We start from the raw sequence: 19,062 nt of genomic DNA on the forward strand, positions 1-19,062 counted from the left end.
TGTGGCGGAGGGTACTTATTGTACCACTATCTGATCCCCCCTTCCCTGTTCCATTCACGAATTGTGCGTGGGAAGAACGACTGCTTGTAAGTCTCCGTATTTGCTCTAATTTCTCGGATCTTTTCGTTGTGATCATTACGCGAGATATATGTAGGCGGTAGTAATATGTTGCCCATCTCTTCCCGGAATGTGCTCTCTCGTAATTTCGATAATAAACCTCTCCGTATTGCGTAACGCCTTTCTTGAAGTGTCCGCCACTGGAGCTTGTTCAGCATCTCCGTAACGCTCTCGCGCTGACTAAATGTCCCCATGACGAATCGCGCTGCTTTTCGCTGGATCATGTCTATCTCTTCTATTAATCCAACCTGGTAAGGGTCCCATACTGATGAGCAATACTCAAGAATCGGACGAACAAGCGTTTTGTAAGCTACTTCTTTCGTCGATGAGTCACATTTTCTTAGAATTCTTCCTATGAATCTCAACCTGGCGCCTGCTTTTCCCACTATTTGTTTTATGTGATCATTCCACTTCAGATCGCTCCGGATAGTAACTCCTAAGTATTTTACGGTCGTTACCGCTTCCAATGATTTACCACCTATGGCATAATCGTACTGGAATGGATTTCTGCCCCTATGTATGCGCATTATATTACATTTATCTACGTTTAGGGAAAGCTGCCAGCTGTCGCACCATGCATTAATCCTCTGCAGGTCTTCCTGGAGTACGTACGAGTCTTCTGATGTTGCTACTTTCTTGTAGACAACCGTGTCATCTGCAAATAGCCTCACGGAGCTACCGATGTTGTCAACTAAGTCATTTATGTATATTGTAAACAATAAAGGTCCTATCACGCTTCCTTGCGGTACTCCCGAAATTACCTCTACATCTGCAGATTTTGAACCGTTAAGAATGACATGTTGTGTTCTTTCTTCTAGGAAATCCTGAATCCAATCACAAACCTGGTCCGATATTCCGTAAGCTCGTATTTTTTTCACTAAACGTAAGTGCGGAACCGTATCAAATGCCTTCCTGAAGTCCAGGAATACGGCATCAATCTGCTCGCCAGTGTCTACGGCACTGTGAATTTCTTGGGCAAATAGGGCGAGCTGAGTTTCACATGATCTCTGTTTGCGGAATCCATGTTGGTTATGATGAAGGAGATTTGTATTATCTAAGAACGTCATAATACGAGAACACAAAACATGTTCCATTATTCTACAACAGATTGACGTAAGCGAAATAGGCCTATAATTATTCGCATCTGATTTATGACCCTTCTTGAAAATGGGAACGACTTGCGCTTTCTTCCAGTCGCTAGGTACTTTACGTTCTTCCAGCGATCTCAGGGGCAACAAATATTTGATTTTCATCGTTTAAGAAAGAAACGGTCTAATGTTTTGTGAAATTATTTGTCTAAACGTAAGAAATAAAATAAAGTAGAGAAACATTTGACGCACATTTTAATGATGCTCGAAATCATGGTTCAAATGGCTCTAAGCACTATGGGACTTGACATCTGAGGTCATCAGTCCCCTAGACTTAGAACTACTTAAACCTAACTAACCTAAGGACATCACACACATCCATGCCCGATGCAGGATTCGAACCTGCGATCGTAGCAGCAGCGCGGTTCCGCACTGAAACGGCTAGAACCGCTCGGTCACAGGGGCCGGCTCGAAATCATGTAAAGCAAATGAGATGCCGATTGAGAATTTAAAGTTTAATGTTTAACTTATAATTTTAAACAGTATTAGAGCACATTGCCTGGTGGATTACGTAGATCGCACAGTCTGCTGTTGGGTGGCCTTGAGAAAGGCCTACTGTTGTTAGGTACAGTCAACCGGTGACATATTTTACCAATGAAGGTACTCCTGCTGCATAGGATTTCGAGTATCACACAAATTTTTCTCTGTTCTATTTTGCTGCTTTTAGACGAATCATTTCACACAACATTAGAACATTTCTTACTATTTTATTTCAAAGTTTTCCCCAGAAAGCATGAAATATCACGCCAAAATAACTTTTTATGTGCAAAATGGCTACGCCTTGCCGAGAAGAACTTTTTATACTTCATTTACGTAGCTTGCAGCAGCTGTCTGTGAGATATTTCAATTTTCTCTTAAATCACTAACTAAATTTTTCTTAATTAGCCAAACTTCTTTCAAGTAATTAAATATTTTTTTCACAGAACTAGACATCACGGCGTTCGATTTGTACATTTCCCCCTCTTTGTTTGACTACGAAAATTCGGACAAAAATTTTCCCTCAGAACACTAAGTTTTTCTCAATTACCCTGATTCCTTCCAAGCAATTAAATTTGCTTTGCAGAACTAGACCTCAGTCTGGTAGTTTGATACCTTAATTTGTCCATTTCCCACTGTTCGTTTTATTACGAAAATTAAGACAAAAATTCAACGTGTAATTTCTAGGCAGTCTTTTTCGCTTCGCTCAACATCTGACCAATAATTACTGACAGAATCTAAAAAGGTAAAATACGATCATAATCCACTCATCAAGAATTACAATTTTACGCTAAAGGCTTAACACAATAAGTCAAGTATGAAAATTAAATACAGTGTACATATCTTGAGCTTCATAACTCATGGCACGCAAATTACCCAGACTACACCCATCCAGTATTTGAAATTGAGAGCACTTAGCGACTTCCAATAAACTGTACACGTAATCTGAATCCTGAATGAAATTTTCACTCAGCAGCGGAGTTAGCGCTGATATTAAACTTCCTGACTGATTAAAACTATGTGCCGGACCGAGACTCGAACTAGGGACCTTTGCCTCAGTTAATACTGGGCAGAATTCACACCTGCATTTGGATCCGACTTCCTTCACTCTTGTCCAGAAAGGTGTGCAGTATACTGCTGCAGCCCTTTTCAATGAGCTACAACAAGAATTCAATAATCTTAGCAGTTATACACGCGCTTTCGAATCGAAACTGAAAAGTTTGCTATGTGTCACTCCTTCCATTCTGTCGAGAAGTTCCTTGAAAAATTAAGCTGATTCTTGTTGTATTGTTGATTGCGTTTGCTTACACTCATGGCTTGTCATTTTTCGGCTTCATAAACATTGTTTTTATCTGTTATTACTTTTATGTTGTGATTTCAGGTACTGACACGTTCCGTGACCTTGGAGATTTGCCCCTCAATTCGATCCTACAGAACTTGACGTGTAAATAAAATAAAGTTTCGCTTTCGTACGGTAATTACAGCCCACTTTAGACTATGTGTAGACGCGTTTTAATTACAACCGCCCCAGTTGTATTATCTCTGCTACGTCCTTCTACAGATCTGTGAAGCTTCAGTTCTGCTGTTTTCAAATGCCGAAGAAGGTATTTGGTCTATTTATTAAAGAAAAAAAAATGACTCAAAGCACTACGGAACTTAACTTCTGAGGCTATCAGTCCCCTAGAACTTAGAACTACTTAAACCTAACTAACCAAAGGACATCACGCACATCCATGCCCGAGGCAGGATTCGAACCTGCGACCGTAGCGGTCGCGCGGTTCCAGACTGAAGCGCCTAGAACCGCTCGGCCACTCCGGCCGGCTATTTATTAAAGAGCTCGGACATACCTCAGGGTATTTACATCAAGACAGGATGTGGCAGACTACTCCTTCAATCTTATCCATTCGAACTGACAGTTTATACCTAATGATTTCCTTGTCGGCGAGACGTTAAATCATAAGGAGGAAGCTTGCAACCTTTCAATTTTCGTTTAATACAGATATCATCATGCAATACCGCAAAGTGTAGCATACTGGCGAAGCAGCGGGTGAAAGCTACATTGAAAAAGCGGAGAGCAGCAGTTTCCAGGAACGAGTGGAGCCTCGTCCCGCGCTGAAGGGATAACATTTCCATAGAATGGGGCAGCCAGAGTGGAGCCGCTCGGCCGGAGTGACGCCTGGGGACAAGGCGTGGCTGTTCGTGACTCGAACTCGTGACCCGTCGGCTATTGCGACACGGCCGGGTCGGGCGCACGCCTGACAACCAGATCGGGCTTCAAGGAAACGTGGCAACGGCCAATTCTGGCTACGTGTACCGTATGCACGCGCCATGCAAATCAGTGATATGCCGCCGTCTGCGAATGAGAGCAGTTTCGAAGTTTATAGGAACAACCATTTTCGGCAGCAGCGTTTCAGAAAGTACTACTATAGTCTGACAAGGGCCGTTACAAGACACCGCTTCTGGTGCACTGTTAAGAGAGCACGATTTAACACCATTTTGCTGCCACCTCTTCGGTTGCTCCGGCCGAACCACGGTCTCATACCGTCAAACTGCAGCCACTGATACGACAGAGACGATCATGCGCTCTCCCTCCCCCCTCACTATTTTCTATTTTACTCGCAACGCTGCAACTCTCCCCATCAGGGTGGTACGTTGAAAACCGCAAATTGGGACAAATGATACAAGGAGAGAACAATACGGCTTACCTGTACTCCCTTGGACGTTTGCTTTTAAGCAAGGAAGCTCGCAATACCAAAACACAAGTGTCCTCGGTAACAATGGGTCCGTGATTCGCGCGTTACTTCCCCATGAAGGTAGCTTATACATTAGGCCAAATACGTGTGAGAAGATAAATCTGAGCGCCGTTGGTCGAAAACATATCATCCATTACCCAAGACGGACGCCTTGTGCTGTTTTTTGGACACCATTGGGTCTCATGAGCGACCCCAGCTGCTATGAACTGCAGGTACCCCCCACAGTTACTGCAAATTCAGCCCACAGTTACTGCAAATTCAGGGGCGTACTGAGGTTCCAAGTGGTAAATTTCCTTACTCCAACCCATGCCCACAGGATAACGTTTGTCTATATACATAATGGGCTCCTGATATCGCTACTTCCCTGATCCGTCCCTTAATGGTTAATGACACTGGACTCGCTTTAAAAAATAACATGGTTCAGTTTTCCATCCAGCCATATGTTTTCCATGGTTTCCTTAAATTACTTAAGACAAGTGCTGGGGTGCTCCTTTTGATACGGCCAATTTCTTCCCTCATCCTTTTAAAACCCGATATTCTGCTGTCTTTTATCTAGTGACTTGACACCCACAAAAACGTCTAGGATTTAGTCAATTAACGAGATATGATACTCGATTAGAAGTCAATACTGGAAGCAAGCAAGATTATTGTATACTGTCCCGTCGACGACACAATTATTAGGGACGGAGCACAAGCTTGGAATGGGGAAGGAAATCGGCCATGTCCTCAGTGCAGGAATTATGCCAATATACGCTTTAAGCGAAAAAGCTAAATCTGGATGGAACGAGGGGTATTCGAACCGCTGTCCTTCCGACTGCTGCAAGACTTCGCTATTCTGCGGCGTTCTGTAGAGTTGTCAGTGCTAAGAGACAAGTCTGCGTGAAATAATCGCTGATGTCTATGTGGGACGAAGCCGTTAGGACAGTGGGGCGAAATCTGGCGTTAATGGACTATGGCAGCAGACGGACAATGCGAGTGCCTTTGCTAAGAAAACGACATCACCTGTAGCGCCTCTCCTACGCTCGTTACCATATCGGTTGGCCCTAGACGACTGGAAAACCGTGGCCAGGTTAGATAGTCCCGATTTCAGCTGGTAAGTGCTGATGGTAGGGTTAAGTGTGGCGTAGAACGAAGCTATGAACCCAAGTTGTCGACAAGGCACAGTGCAAGCTGTCGGTGGCTCCATAATGGTGTGAGCTACATTTACTATTTGGTAAGGGTGTCCGACCGACGAGCGATACTCAAGAACACGTTGAACCAAACTTTTGTAATCCACTTCTTTTGTAGAAGAATCGCAATTCCTTAATATTCTTTTAACTGATTTTCGGCTAGCGTCTGATTTTACTGTAATTGCATCTCTTCTTTATTTACGTTCAGGATAAACCACCAAAGCCTTAACCTATCATCGATCTTCGGCAGGTCTTCCTACATATCACTAAAAGATATCTTGAGCTACCTTTACTTTTACCGAAATAAAAAATAATCAAGTAACATGCAAATTTTAAGAAAATTTTATTTAAACTGACTATACACATATACAAAGCAATGCCATCTTATGATATAACAAAGTTACAATTGTGGTTCTCTTCCTTAAATGATGAATTCTATACGCCTATTCTTCCTGGCAAATTGGTTAATTACATCATCAACAGGACTATCAATGTCATAGTGAGTGTTCAACAGAGCTAAGCCATTAAGTTGATCCTCCTTCACTGTCGACCTCAGCCATGTCTTTAATGCCGCAATGTTGAAAAACTTCTTTCTACCGTAGCAACTTTCACTTTAACCACCAGATGTTTACTATAATAACAGTAAAGGCCTAAGTATAACACTCCCTTGGGATACTGTTGAAATTGCATTTACGAGAACGTCTACCGTTTGCGTCACGTTAGAATAAACTGTCACGTTCTATCTGCTAGAGAGCCCTAAATCGAATCACACATCTGGTCCGATATTCATTTTGTTTACTGGACGACAGCGTCGAAATGCATCGAATCTGTCTGATATTGTACCCAATACTATCCTCTAAGTCATCTGCATCTGCTCTCGTATGATCTTATGAACTGTAGCGTTTCTTTATTTTTTTCTCTTTTTAAGAATGCAATATCAGCGCCACAAATGCTCAACAAAACACTACTGAATACGAGATCTGTTCAAAAAATTCGGGAACATTCGTAATTTCGCGCCTATGGTGTGTTCGAGCGAAATGCAGTTGGCATCACTGCACATGCCTGTGTTTAATGTGTAACTGCCGGAAGTTTCATTGTTGTATGTCTGTTAGTTATTGTTCAGTGCAATATTGAGAAGAACGATGTGTCGCACGCTAGCGTTGCTGTCTCTGGATCACGGGGTCCCGGGTTCGATTCCCAACCGGGTTGGGAATTTTCTCTGCCCGGGGCCAGGGTGTTTGTGTTGTCCTCATCATTTCATCATCATCATTCATGACAGTGGCTAGATTGGACTGTGTGCAAAAACTGTACTGTGTAAAAATTGGGACTTCGTACGGGCGCTGATGATCGCGCAGTTGAGCGCCTCACAAACCAAACATTGTTATCATGTGTCGCACAGTTTGCGAATTTCGAGACGGCAGAGCTAGAGCAGGATCGCTTCTGCATTAAATGTTGCTTGAAATTCTAGAATATCTTTACGAAAACACATCAAATGATGGAGGACGTCTACGGTGATGATGGTTTCACCCATACTTGGTATTATGAATGGTTCACACGGTTTAAAAATGGCCGGACGGAAGTTAAAGATGAACCTCGTTCAGGACGCCCTTGCCGGCCAGAGTGGCCGTGCGGTTCTAGGCGCTACAGTCCGGAACCGAGCGACCGCTACGGTCGCAGGTTCGAACCCTGCCTAGGGCATGGATGTGTGTGATGTCCTTAGGTTAGTTAGGTTTAATTAGTTCTAAGTTCTAGGCGACTGATGACCTCAGAAGTTAAGTCGAATAGTGCTCAGAGCCATTTGAACCATTTTTGAACCAGGACGCCCTTCGACGCTTATGACAGGAACGTCAACGAAATTGTGCGTGCCAATCGAAGACAGACTGTCTGAGAGACTGCAGAAGAATGTAACGTTTCAGTTGGATCATGTCATGAAATCCTGACACAGCATCTTGGTATAGATCGTGTTGCTGCCCAGTTCGTCTCACGACTCAGCAGTCGAGACCAGAAATATCTTCGCTTCGCAATCCGTTATGGAGATTTTTGTGTCGCGCAAATGAGAACTAAATGTTCCTTAAGAGAATCATAACTGGCGATGAGACGCGGATCTACGGATGTGATGTTGAAACCAAGGTTCAATCTTCACAATGGGTCGAGAAAGCTTCTCCAAAAACAAGAAAAGTTCGTCAGGTCAAATGTAAAAGCCATGCTGGTAGTTTTCTTTGACTTTGAAGAATTAGTTCATCATGAGTACGTGCCACAAGGACAAACTGTTAATTGATGGTACTGTTGCGACGTCTGCGAGAAAATGTGGGATGGAAACGTCCTGAAACGTGACAATTCATGGCTCCTGCATCACGATAACGCACCGGCACGTTCATCCCCGTTGGTGCGTGACTATTGTATAAAAGAACGAAATTACTCTGATGTCTCGTCCTCTGTACTCACCGGACCTGGCATATGCGGACCTTGTTTTGTTCGTGCAAAGTAGGAAACCCCGCTGAATGAACGAATATTTGCAACGATAGACGAGAGAAAACAAAATTCGCAGACAGGGCTTCGCCTATCCAGCAAGAGGCGTACCAAGACTGCTTCCAGCGTTGGTGGCGATGCATCAATTGTGGAGGAGAGTATTTCGAAGGAGACCATGCACAATAAGTAAAGGTAAGTTTGAACAGACCTCGTGCATGTACGCTTGATAAACGTGCTATCTTGGCTGTTGACATCAAATAGCATACGATATTGTCACCAAGTGCTGGGAACTATGCCTTTTGACAAAACAAGCAAACGCGAAATGGGTCTTCCTCGTGCCGCCGTCACGCGCATGCGCAAAACTGAACGGAATAAAAATGTACACCTCGAGAGAGGGGAGACTGCACACGTTGTTGCTACGGTGGAGGTCGGGCATCAGTGTGGCACCGTCCTGTGGTTAGCCGCGCACGAAGACAGCGACGTAGTTGCTTGAGCGCGGGACTGCGGAGGAGACTAGGGACGCGGCGGAGGATCACGAGGTGTCAACGGCAGAGTGGGGGGCTCGGTCATCCACCCCCGGCGGCAGTATTTACATACGCACGCGAGCGTCGTTCTCGAGGATGCGCCTGACGTAAGAAACGTGAACCACGAGGCGCCGGCCCAACCAGTCTTACAGCAACAGCTTAGCTTGCCTGGCTCGCGGCCAGTACGTACACCAGCGCTGTTTAACGCCTTGCCGTGCGCGTCACGCCTAAAGGAAACATCTCAATGCTTTTCATCGCAGCAGTCCATCCCTTCAATGTAAGTCTGGCGTCACGTTTTGAGGCCAAAGTTCACGAAAATTACTGCGCAACATCAAAATAATTCCCACTCAAATGGAAAACTTGGCCCCTCCCTGACAGTTCCTTTGGTGCTGGACGGTCACCGGTGAGATCTATACTACCCGGTTGTCGAACTGCAGCAGAGCCGGCCAGAGATCCACGTGTTTCAGTTCTGGGGGTAACTACAACATGGCGGCAATGGGTATTAATAGAATGCAAAAGAAAATACTTTCAAACTTTGTGCTCAAACGAGACTATCAAATCGGATGCCCAATATCTTTGGAGAAGACCAAAACAGTCCATTTCAAAAGTAGTTGAAAAGAAATTGTGTCAGTGCTGTTGTATTGTTTCACAAATCTTGAGAGGTCTGGACTTTGACAAGCTGATCACAAAATTGATTGTGCTTTATTCCACATATGCTTCGCCCATGCTTTTCACTGTAATGCAAAATAATGCCACGAGATGCAAGTAGAAAGTGAAACCTTTTGTACTAAATTAGTTCAATCTTTAATGCGAGTAATTCGTAAGACCAAGTGTCGTAACCAACGCTAACACCTCTCGAATATACACTCGTGCCCATAAATTAAGGATAATTGCAGAATGTGGTGCCACACAACATGGCACTACACAAAACTGGCATTAATAGCATAGGCACATAGGGAAAACACATGACACAGATCTGTAAGTCCACAGTATTGGTGATAAGTTGAGAAAACTGTCCCAAAACACATGCGCTACAAAACGCCACTGTTTCCTGTGCATCTACCCCAACGTCAATATTGGATATGAGCACCATTCACACGTACACAGGCCGCACAACCGGTTGGCATACTCTGTATCAGGTGATCGAGTAGCTGCTAGTCTATAGCCACCAGTGCCTGTCGGAGTTCCTGAAGTGTCCAAGGGGGTTTGAAGACGTGCAGCAACACGTCGACCGAAAGCATCCCAGACATGCTCGATGGCGTTTAGGTCTGGAGAACAGGCAGGCCACTCCATTCGCCTGGTATCTTCTGTTTCAAGGTACTCCTCCACGATGGCAGCTCGGTGGGGCCATGCGTTATCATCCATCAGGAGGAAGGTGGGACCCACTGCACCCCTGAAAAGGCAGACATACTGGTGCAAAATGATGTCCCAATACACCTGACCTGTTACAGTTCCTCTTTCAAAGACATGCAGGGGTGTATGTGCACCAATCATAATCCCACCCCACACCATCAAACCACGACCTCCACACAGGTACCATTCAAGAACATTAAGGGTTTGGTATCTGGTTCCTGGTTCACGCCAGATGAAAACCTGGTGAGTATCACAGTTCACATGAACATAACCTGGAACCACTTCTCCAATGACCATGTACTGTGTTCTTGACACCAGGCTTTACAAGCTCTCCTGTGACCTGGTGTCAGTGGAATGCATCGTGAAGGTCTTCTGGTGAATTAACCATGTCTGTTCAGTCGTCTGTAGGCTGTGTGTATGGAGACAGCTGTTCCAGTGGCTGCAGTAAGGTCCCGAGCAAGGCTACCTGCATTACTCTGTGGCTGTCTGCGGGCACTGATGGTGAGATATTAGTCTTCTTGTGGTGTTTTACACTGTGGACGTCCTGTACTGTAGCACCTGGACACTTTTCCTGTCTGCTGGAATTGTTGCCATAATCTTGAGATCACACTTTTTGGCAGACGGAGGGCCTGTGCTATGACCTGCTGTATTTGACCAGCCTCCAGTCGCCCTAGTATTCTACCCCTCATAACGTCATCAATATGTGTTCTTTGAGCCATTTTCAACATACAGTCACCTTTAGAACGTCTGAAAACGTCTGCACATTTACTCGCTGCACCGTACTCTGACATGCACCAACACACCTCTGCGAATGTGGACTGCTGCCACCACCACCGTGCGATGACCGCAGGTCAAATGCACTGCATGGTCATACCCCGAGGTGATTTAAACCTGCAAACGGCCCACCAAAGCGTTGTTTCACCATGTATCAGCATTACCCTTAATTTATGAGCATGAGTGTAGATGACAATGCTTTTTCACTGTCAAACATACCACTGCCGAATGCACGGATGCGGTTATAGCAGAGTGGTGCGGCACGACCAGAACAGTGCTGGCGAAACAAACAAGAAGGGCTGCTCAGTGCGTCTGATTATAGTGCTGCGGCAAGTAGAGCGGGAAGTGACTGCGGCTGCATTCGGGCAACACCGGCAGCATTCGGCTGAACCTGCGGGTGGCAGAGTCAGTACTATAGCTGGCACTTGCGTTTCTTTTGTTGTGATGTTGAGAAAAAATTGCATCAGGCGAAGCATCAATTGTAGCAGCTTTTTTTAATCAGCATCCTTTATTGGGACCAGCGAAACAGTTATCATCACAACTGATTCATTTTGAACAAGTTGTCTGCTGAGGCGGCAGCAGAATTACAAACTATAGCTAACACGCTTCCTCAATCTCCCTATTTCTTTCATTGTCTTAAAACAGGAGGCGATAATAAAGTTGAAGTAGCATAGCTGACCATCAAATGAAAATCATGTTTTGTCATGTGAGAAAAAGTTTTCGAATCTGTTATTTTGAAAGCTTTATCTGAAACTCTGTTAAGATTTTGTACTGTCTGATATGTGCCTCACATAGAATGCTCAATTTCAACTTGATGTTGCTCATCCACACTCAGGGATCCTTCTAGCTCAATGATCTCAGAGATCCTTCTAGCTTAATGCTAGTCTTGAGGAGAACATGTACATTTCACAATATCGTCAGCAGTTGTTACTGGCTTTAAAATATGCTCCGAGTAGCACTCATTATTCCAAAAGCACATTCAATTAATCGTTGTGGCATGGAGAAGTGCTTGTAGAAATATTCTTTCCTTGGATCTAAAGCACATCAACTGTGATACTTGATAAAATGTCTCAACGCAGGATGTGCCTATCTCCAGTGAATTAAAAGGCAATGCAACTGATGTCTTTGGCAGTGGAGGGTCTTGTGGTGCATTAACCTCCCCTTTCTGTATCAAGCGAAATACACTAGAAGAATAAAATCTACCACTTACCTTAGGGGGGAAAAAAGGACAGGTATACACTCGCACATACACCCATATCCAACCGCACATACACAGACACAAGCAGACATTTGTAAAGGCAAAGAGTTGAAACTCTTTGCCTTTACAAATGTCTGCTTGTGTCTGTGTATGTGCGGTTGGATATGGGTGTATGTGCGAGTGTATACCTGTCCTTTTTTCCCCCCTAAGGTAAGTCTTTCCGCTCCCGGGATTGGAATGACTCCTTACCCTCTCCCTTAAAACCCACATCCTTTCATCTTTCCCTCTCCTTCCCTCTTTCCTGACAAAGCAACCGTGGGTTGTGAAAGCTTGAATTTTGTGTGTATGTTTGTGTGTCTATCGACCTGTCAGCACTTTCGTTTGGTAAGTCACATCATGTTTGTTTTTAGATATATTTTTCCCACGTGACCAATGCTTGAATGTCACACAGTTTACCACCTTGATAACTTTGCTATATCTTCTTACACTTTTTACTTTATATATATATATATATATATATATATAGAGAGAGAGAGAGAGAGAGAAGTAAAAAGTATAAGAAGATATAGCAAAGTTATCAAGGTGGTAAACTGAGTGACATTCAAGCATTGGTCACAGAATTGTCATGTACCCATTAACTGTATTAATAAAAACTGCATAAAGTACAATGCTAACACAATATTATGAAATAAAGTAGAAGTTTCCATATTGTGGTAACTAGAAGAGCCTTCATTGAAAAATATGCTGAGTCATTTTGTACAAACAATGGTATCACATACAGTGGTAATACTGTAATGAAACATCCTGAAGACAGAGAAATAGTCACAGTACATGTACACTGAAAAATAGGGAATCAAAATAATGAGTACATAAACACGATAAAGGAATTACTTATATTAACTCTATCAGTGTAACTGAATTGTGAAGGAATGCAATAACCATTAAAAAGACTTGAAAACTAGAAATGAACCATGCATTTAGGTCAAAGTAAGAGCCTAAAAAAGCAATTTGTTATTGTTGTACTTGTGCTTAGGTGTGGTTCACATGTCCTATTACATGTGCGTCAAAATCAACCAAAAAATCTCAAATCAACAAGAAAATAAATAAATAAATTTTAAAAACATAACAAAAGGTGTAAAACACTAGATAATAAAACTAGAAGTCATCAACTAGTAAACTCTCAAGCTGTCCATGTTACTGTAGAAGTATAGAGGAAGTGAACTCTAAAACTCTAGTTTATGAAGAAAACTGATATGTTAAAATAATATGAACAGATCCTCAAAAAATGCAAGTGTACGCACAATTATTTGAGAGAGATTGAATAATATCAATAACACACGATATGAACTGATATCTGTCAAATTGTAGAAATGCTGCACAAATATGAGAGATGAGACACGAATGAGCACATAGATAACATGTGCAAATAGAAACATGGATGGTGTGCCAAACTAGCCAATACCTAGAGAAGACAACACAAACCACAGAAACCAATAGCAAGGCAGTGTGCAAGCACTCTCCTGTCAGCTGATAAGACATGTACCTAAAAATTAATTATGAGAATGTATAATGCAATGACAAAAATGTTAAAAGCCAAAAAAGATTATTAACATATGAAACGAAGTAACAAACTGACAGCATGACCTCCCAAACCATAAAATCTACTGAGAAGCTAAGCAAAACCTGATGAATGGCTTGCCAATCTGACTTCTTCAATACAGAAATAAAAAAATAAAAATAAGTAAATTAATTAATTAATTAAAGTAAAGCATGATGCTGAAAAATAACTGTAACACATTGTGACATTTATCGCTGTAATTACCACGACACAAAAATTTCAGTAATGGAGTCAAACCTTATTACAGATGCACATTTAATGGACTGCAGTAAACTAAAATGGGAACAATACCCATTATACTGGACAATGTACAGGGAATACCTTACTTGTGAACAAGTTGGAACATATTACAGAAAAATGCCCAAATAAAATGCCAAATACAGAAAGTTCTCTTAAGGATCAGCTGTAATACAAAATAACTGTCAGCAAAATTATAGTAGTACAAAGTAACATTGTGTATAGACACTGTTGTGTGTCAATGAAGCCAAAATGCGAAACAATGTAGCTAAGTTTGGAAGCTATGTTAAACAAAGGACAGTTAACAAAGGAGACTGTCAAATGAGGCAAAGCTGCAAGATGAATGATGTACATAATCACATCTGCAAAAAACATCCAATCATCAACTGTCAGATACACGTATAAGTATTTGAAGGTGAGTATTGGTCACCAATAGTTATGTGTCATAATTGCTATGCCCATACTACATGTACCTGTTGTGTGGCAACGTGTGTGAATGCCAAAACGTATTATGTTAGTAACGTAGCATCCACAGTTTCAGAAGTAGTTAATAGCAAGGCGACAACAGGAGGACCTTTTATTTAAAATATAGTAGACCATTGAGCCTATAGCTAAAAGCTCGTGTCAGGAAAGATCAGAAAGCCAGAAGGAATTTTCAAATCTGTGTAAACAAAGTAACAAACTAATGGCACTACTTTGTTTCTATGGTTTGAGTTGTCTTTCCCAGATACTGACTACTTTGCTACACCATCCATTTTTTTATCTGCACATGTTTTCTATGTGCTTGTTCTTGTTTCATCTCCCATGTCTGCACAGAGTTTCAAACGATTTGACAGATATTTGTTTATGTCCTGTCTTATTCATATTTTTCAATCTGTCTTGGTTCTTGTTTCATACACTCATATTATTTTGAGAATCTGTTCTCATTGTTTTAACATATCAGTTTTCTTCATAAACTATTTTATTCTATGATATTGCAGTGTATAACAACTGACAACATTTTTATTACAGTAATTCTCATATTACATTATATAGGTATAGCTACTGTCAAGGTTGAGTTAGAGTTCGCTTCCTATATGTTTCTACAGCAGCATACACAGCTTGAGAGCTTACTTTGTTGATGACTTCTCATTTTATTTTCTTGTGCTTTACACCTTTTGTTATATTTCTAAAATTTGGTTTTTTTGGTTGATATGATACATGCGTAATAGGACATGTGAATCAACTGAGTGAGGTGGCGCAATGGTTAGCACATTGGACTCACATTCAGGACGACGACGGTTCAGATTTGCGTCTGGCCATCCTGATTTAGATTTTCCGTGATTTCCCTAAATCGCTTCAGGCAAATGCCCTTTGAAAGGGCACAGCAAACTACCTTCCCCATCCTTCCCTAATCTGATGGGACCAATGACCTCACTTTTGGTCCCCTCCCCCAAATCAACCAACTAGCCAATATGTGAATCACAGCATAAAAAAAAATTACATTTTTGATCTTAGGCGCTTACTTTGAACTACATGCATGGTTCATTTATGGTTTTTTACTCTTTTTAATGATTATTGCATTCCTTCACAATTCAGTTACACCAGGGTTAGTCTGATTTATTCCTTTACCATATACATATGCATCCATGATTCTGGATCTGTATTTTTCAGTATTTATATAATGAGACAGATTTTTTATCTTCAGGATATTTTGTTACAGTACAACCACTGTATGTCGCACCGTTGTTTGTACATCATCACTCAGCATATTTTTCCAGTGAAGGCTTTTCTAGTCACTTCAATATGAGAACTTTTACTTTATTTCACACTATTATAACAGCACTGTACTTTATGAGATTTTTTTAATACAGTTGATGGGACCATGACAATTCTGTGACTAAAGTTTGTATGTCATGCACTTTAGTTTACCACCTTGATAACTTATCTCTCTCCTTACACTTTCCGCTAATGTTTTTGTATGGTTAGTTTATTTTAAAGAATGACAACTGATGTTGCATATCAGCTTTGTTGTCTATTTTAAGATTGATTTTGTCGATTTACGCAGAAGCCTGAAGGTGGTGCCAATGAGGCACCGAAACTGGCACTCCAATAAAATAATTAATAAAATTACATCTGTCGGTATTTATTCACCTCATGTAACAAATTTTTGTTTTCATTATTCCATTGAAAAATAGGTAGCTAGTTGTACTTTATCAAGCTAGATAAGGAAGTTACGCACAGTAACCATACGGAAACCTACAGTCCTCTTTGCATGCTATCATTTTCCAGAATCTTGTTTTGCTATCTCAAACCATTTTGAAATGCAGTGGTGATAAGGATATTTCTTTCTTACTTTTTTCATCTGGGCACACTGTGACAAAGCAAGCTGGGATCTTTTTACCTCCTCTCATGTTTTGCCATCTGACTCTTTAAATTCATTTTTTTAATTTTTGACTAATTACTATTAACATATGTAAGTATAATCTGCATTTTCATAAAAGAGGAAGGTTGGTCCTCAGTTTTAAAGAATATAATACCAGATCTAATATTGTGCTTAGTTTTACATATGTAATTGATTTTCTAATTTATTTCAACTATTTCTAGTCAGTATCTTCTGTTATAAGGTGAAATCAGTAACTGTTTCGTAACTTAAATTCTATTGTTGACTTATAAACAAATATAAATTCTATACTACTTATAAACATTTGGAAGATGAAACACTGGCATTATTTAAGTATTTATTTGGCTCTATTCGAAAACATGTTAGCATAGCTAGTCCTTAATTAATTCCAAAATAATTAACAGTTTTGTAAAAAGTATTGTTTGTATAACTATATCTGTTAATTTCATCAATTAAACACATAATTCTGCTTAACCCTTGAAGTAGAAGAAACTGTTAAAACAAAATTTCAAACAGAAACCTTTTATATTATTATATGGGTACTTAACATTGTTTACTAGCAAACTGAATGTACATAACATGGGCTAACATTTGCTTACCACTGTTCACTTGCTGGGTGAATTAACAAACATAAACCTCTCAAAAATATATTTTTAAAAGGTCTGAATTGTTTCAGTTTTTCAAACTAAGATTTTTGCAAAATTAATCTCCGATTCAGCACAATATAAAATTAATTTCAGCAAGTACCTTGCTACAGCATGTAAAACAGGGTTAAGGATGGCTCTTAATATTCCCACCAAAACCTTGTCATCTAAATTCACGTAAACTGTAGTATGGAACACAAATTAACATTGTTTACTTGCTTCAAATTAATAATAACAGTTACATGATTAGCAACAATTTTTACGTGAATTTATGTTCAGCAACATATTGATGATAATTATCTGATTCGTAGTCATTCACATTGTCCTCATATTTATAGACATCGTCCCTGAAAAGCATTTTCCGGGCACAAACACTGCACTTGTTACTACTACGCAGCAATGTTTTTGCAATTATCACAGTTTATATGGACACACCCTGACACAGCTGCCTTTAGTGAGAATCTGAAATTAGAGACAGAGCTCAGTTTATCATGGAGTTACCCAGTAAAAACAGAGCTCAGTTTATCATGGAGTTACCCAGTAAAATGAATAAAGCACATCACTTCCCATATTTTACATGCAAAAACTGTGTTCCTCACTGACTGTCCATTTACAGCTGAGGTTCTCATTTTAGATGAAAGAAGGCAGCCAATAATTTTTTGTACTATTCCAAACCATGAATCTGAAGTGTTAACATAAATAAACGGGGCAAAAGATGACCACTGAGAATGTTTCTCGGTGGCGGGGCAGTGAGTAGTACAAGAGACACAAGGCTGGGTGCTTTGCGAGACTGACTCAGGCAGAAGGTTGGCAGACGCAGACACTTGCCACTGTGTGTGGACGATAATAGCAGCCAATAGAGATTCTTCAGCACAAGAGAATGCTGAACCTGGTTCTACTTGATGCCGCCATTGTAGGCTAGGCATCTGCTGCTGTTTTGGACACTTAGTCCACAATTATGAGCTAACTCAGCCCGTAAAATCTAGGCTGCAGGGATTGGTTGGGTAGCAACCTCGAAAGTAAAGGAGGCTGCCACGTCCTGTGCATGTAAAAAAAAGGGACTGCCACCATCTTGTCAAACATCCCCCGTAGCTACAAAGGCTAGCTCGAAGGACATTTTACTGATCGATCTTAATGTAGTCTTGGGTCAGAATTGCATTTACAAAAGCTACCATGTCTGCTGGGAATACAACATTCTTAAAAGACATCTGGACCAACAAGTTACCATCTCCTCAAGCCATTGTAAATCAGTGACTCTGGCTCATTGCAAACCTTCTTCTGGAAAATTTAGAGGGGAATGGCATCGGAGCATGTAGGGTGATGCCTGGCATCGTCTCACTGAAGTCAGTGCTATGAAGACATTGCAAGTACATGAACTGTGGCCAGGAAAATTTCAATAAATATACTTAACTGCATCAGTTTCCTTCTACTTGATTTACTCCGTTGCTGTCGTAACTTGATGCCGGAATATTAATTACTAATTTCTTTTACTCATATCTTAGCGTTAAAATTAATATGAAACCTTTATTTTCAGAATGATCTCTCTCTTTGCAGTGGAGTGTGCACTCATTTGAAACTTCATGGCACATTAAAACTGTGTGCTAGACTGGAAGTCGAACCTAGGACCTCCTTTCTTCCATGAGTGCTTGTCCTGCAAGTTTCCAGGAGAACTTCTGTGAACTCTGGAAGGTACGAAATGAGGTATTAATGGAAGTAAGGCTGTGAGGTCAGGTTGTGCATCCTGCTTGAGTACCTCAGTTCTACTAATGACATTGCAAGTAAGGTGCGTTAGTTGAGGGCTGTACTGAGTATGCGTCCTATGTGTTCTGATGTGTGAATCTTTGATCGTCCCTGTGGGACAGGGAGCTGTCAGGAGAAAGATCTCAGCATTAAGAGTGAAGAACTACTGGTTCTTGATCAACTATATACATGGCATTTATCAAATGTCCTCACTTGGAGACATGAATATGGAATTCATCATTTGAAGATATGTTGAGTAAGTCTCAGTCTGTTATACTGGTGTCTTATGCATATGGTTGTAAGCATTCAGTAACAGGTGTTTCAGTAATAAGAAATAAATGGTATTATTGGTTATTTTATGACAGAGTCATCTCTGGCAATTATTAATTTTTAAACTGTGGGGATGGAGCTTGAATTGCAGAGCACTTGCTTGGTGTAGCACCATGACACAGTGTTCG

At 41.2% G+C, this 19,062-nt stretch overlaps 1 protein-coding gene across 2 annotated transcripts in view; it reads right to left on the reverse strand.

The window, feature by feature from the left end:
- The window catches only part of LOC126094280 (DNA excision repair protein ERCC-1), a 98,928-nt gene that overhangs the window by 32,192 nt on the left and 47,674 nt on the right, over positions 1 to 19,062 (reverse strand). Inside the window, exon 6 of one of the 2 annotated variants that reach the window (XM_049908783.1) lies at positions 16,545 to 17,326. The exons of the other annotated variant lie outside the window; for it this stretch is intronic. The gene's annotated coding sequence lies outside the window, so the exon portion shown is untranslated. Of the gene's footprint in view, positions 1 to 16,544; positions 17,327 to 19,062 lie in introns of those variants that run through there. 2 annotated transcript variants of the gene reach the window in all.

This window comes from Schistocerca cancellata, chromosome 1, assembly GCF_023864275.1.
Source record: "Schistocerca cancellata isolate TAMUIC-IGC-003103 chromosome 1, iqSchCanc2.1, whole genome shotgun sequence".
In the NCBI taxonomy this organism is placed as follows: Eukaryota; Metazoa; Arthropoda; class Insecta; order Orthoptera; family Acrididae; genus Schistocerca; species Schistocerca cancellata.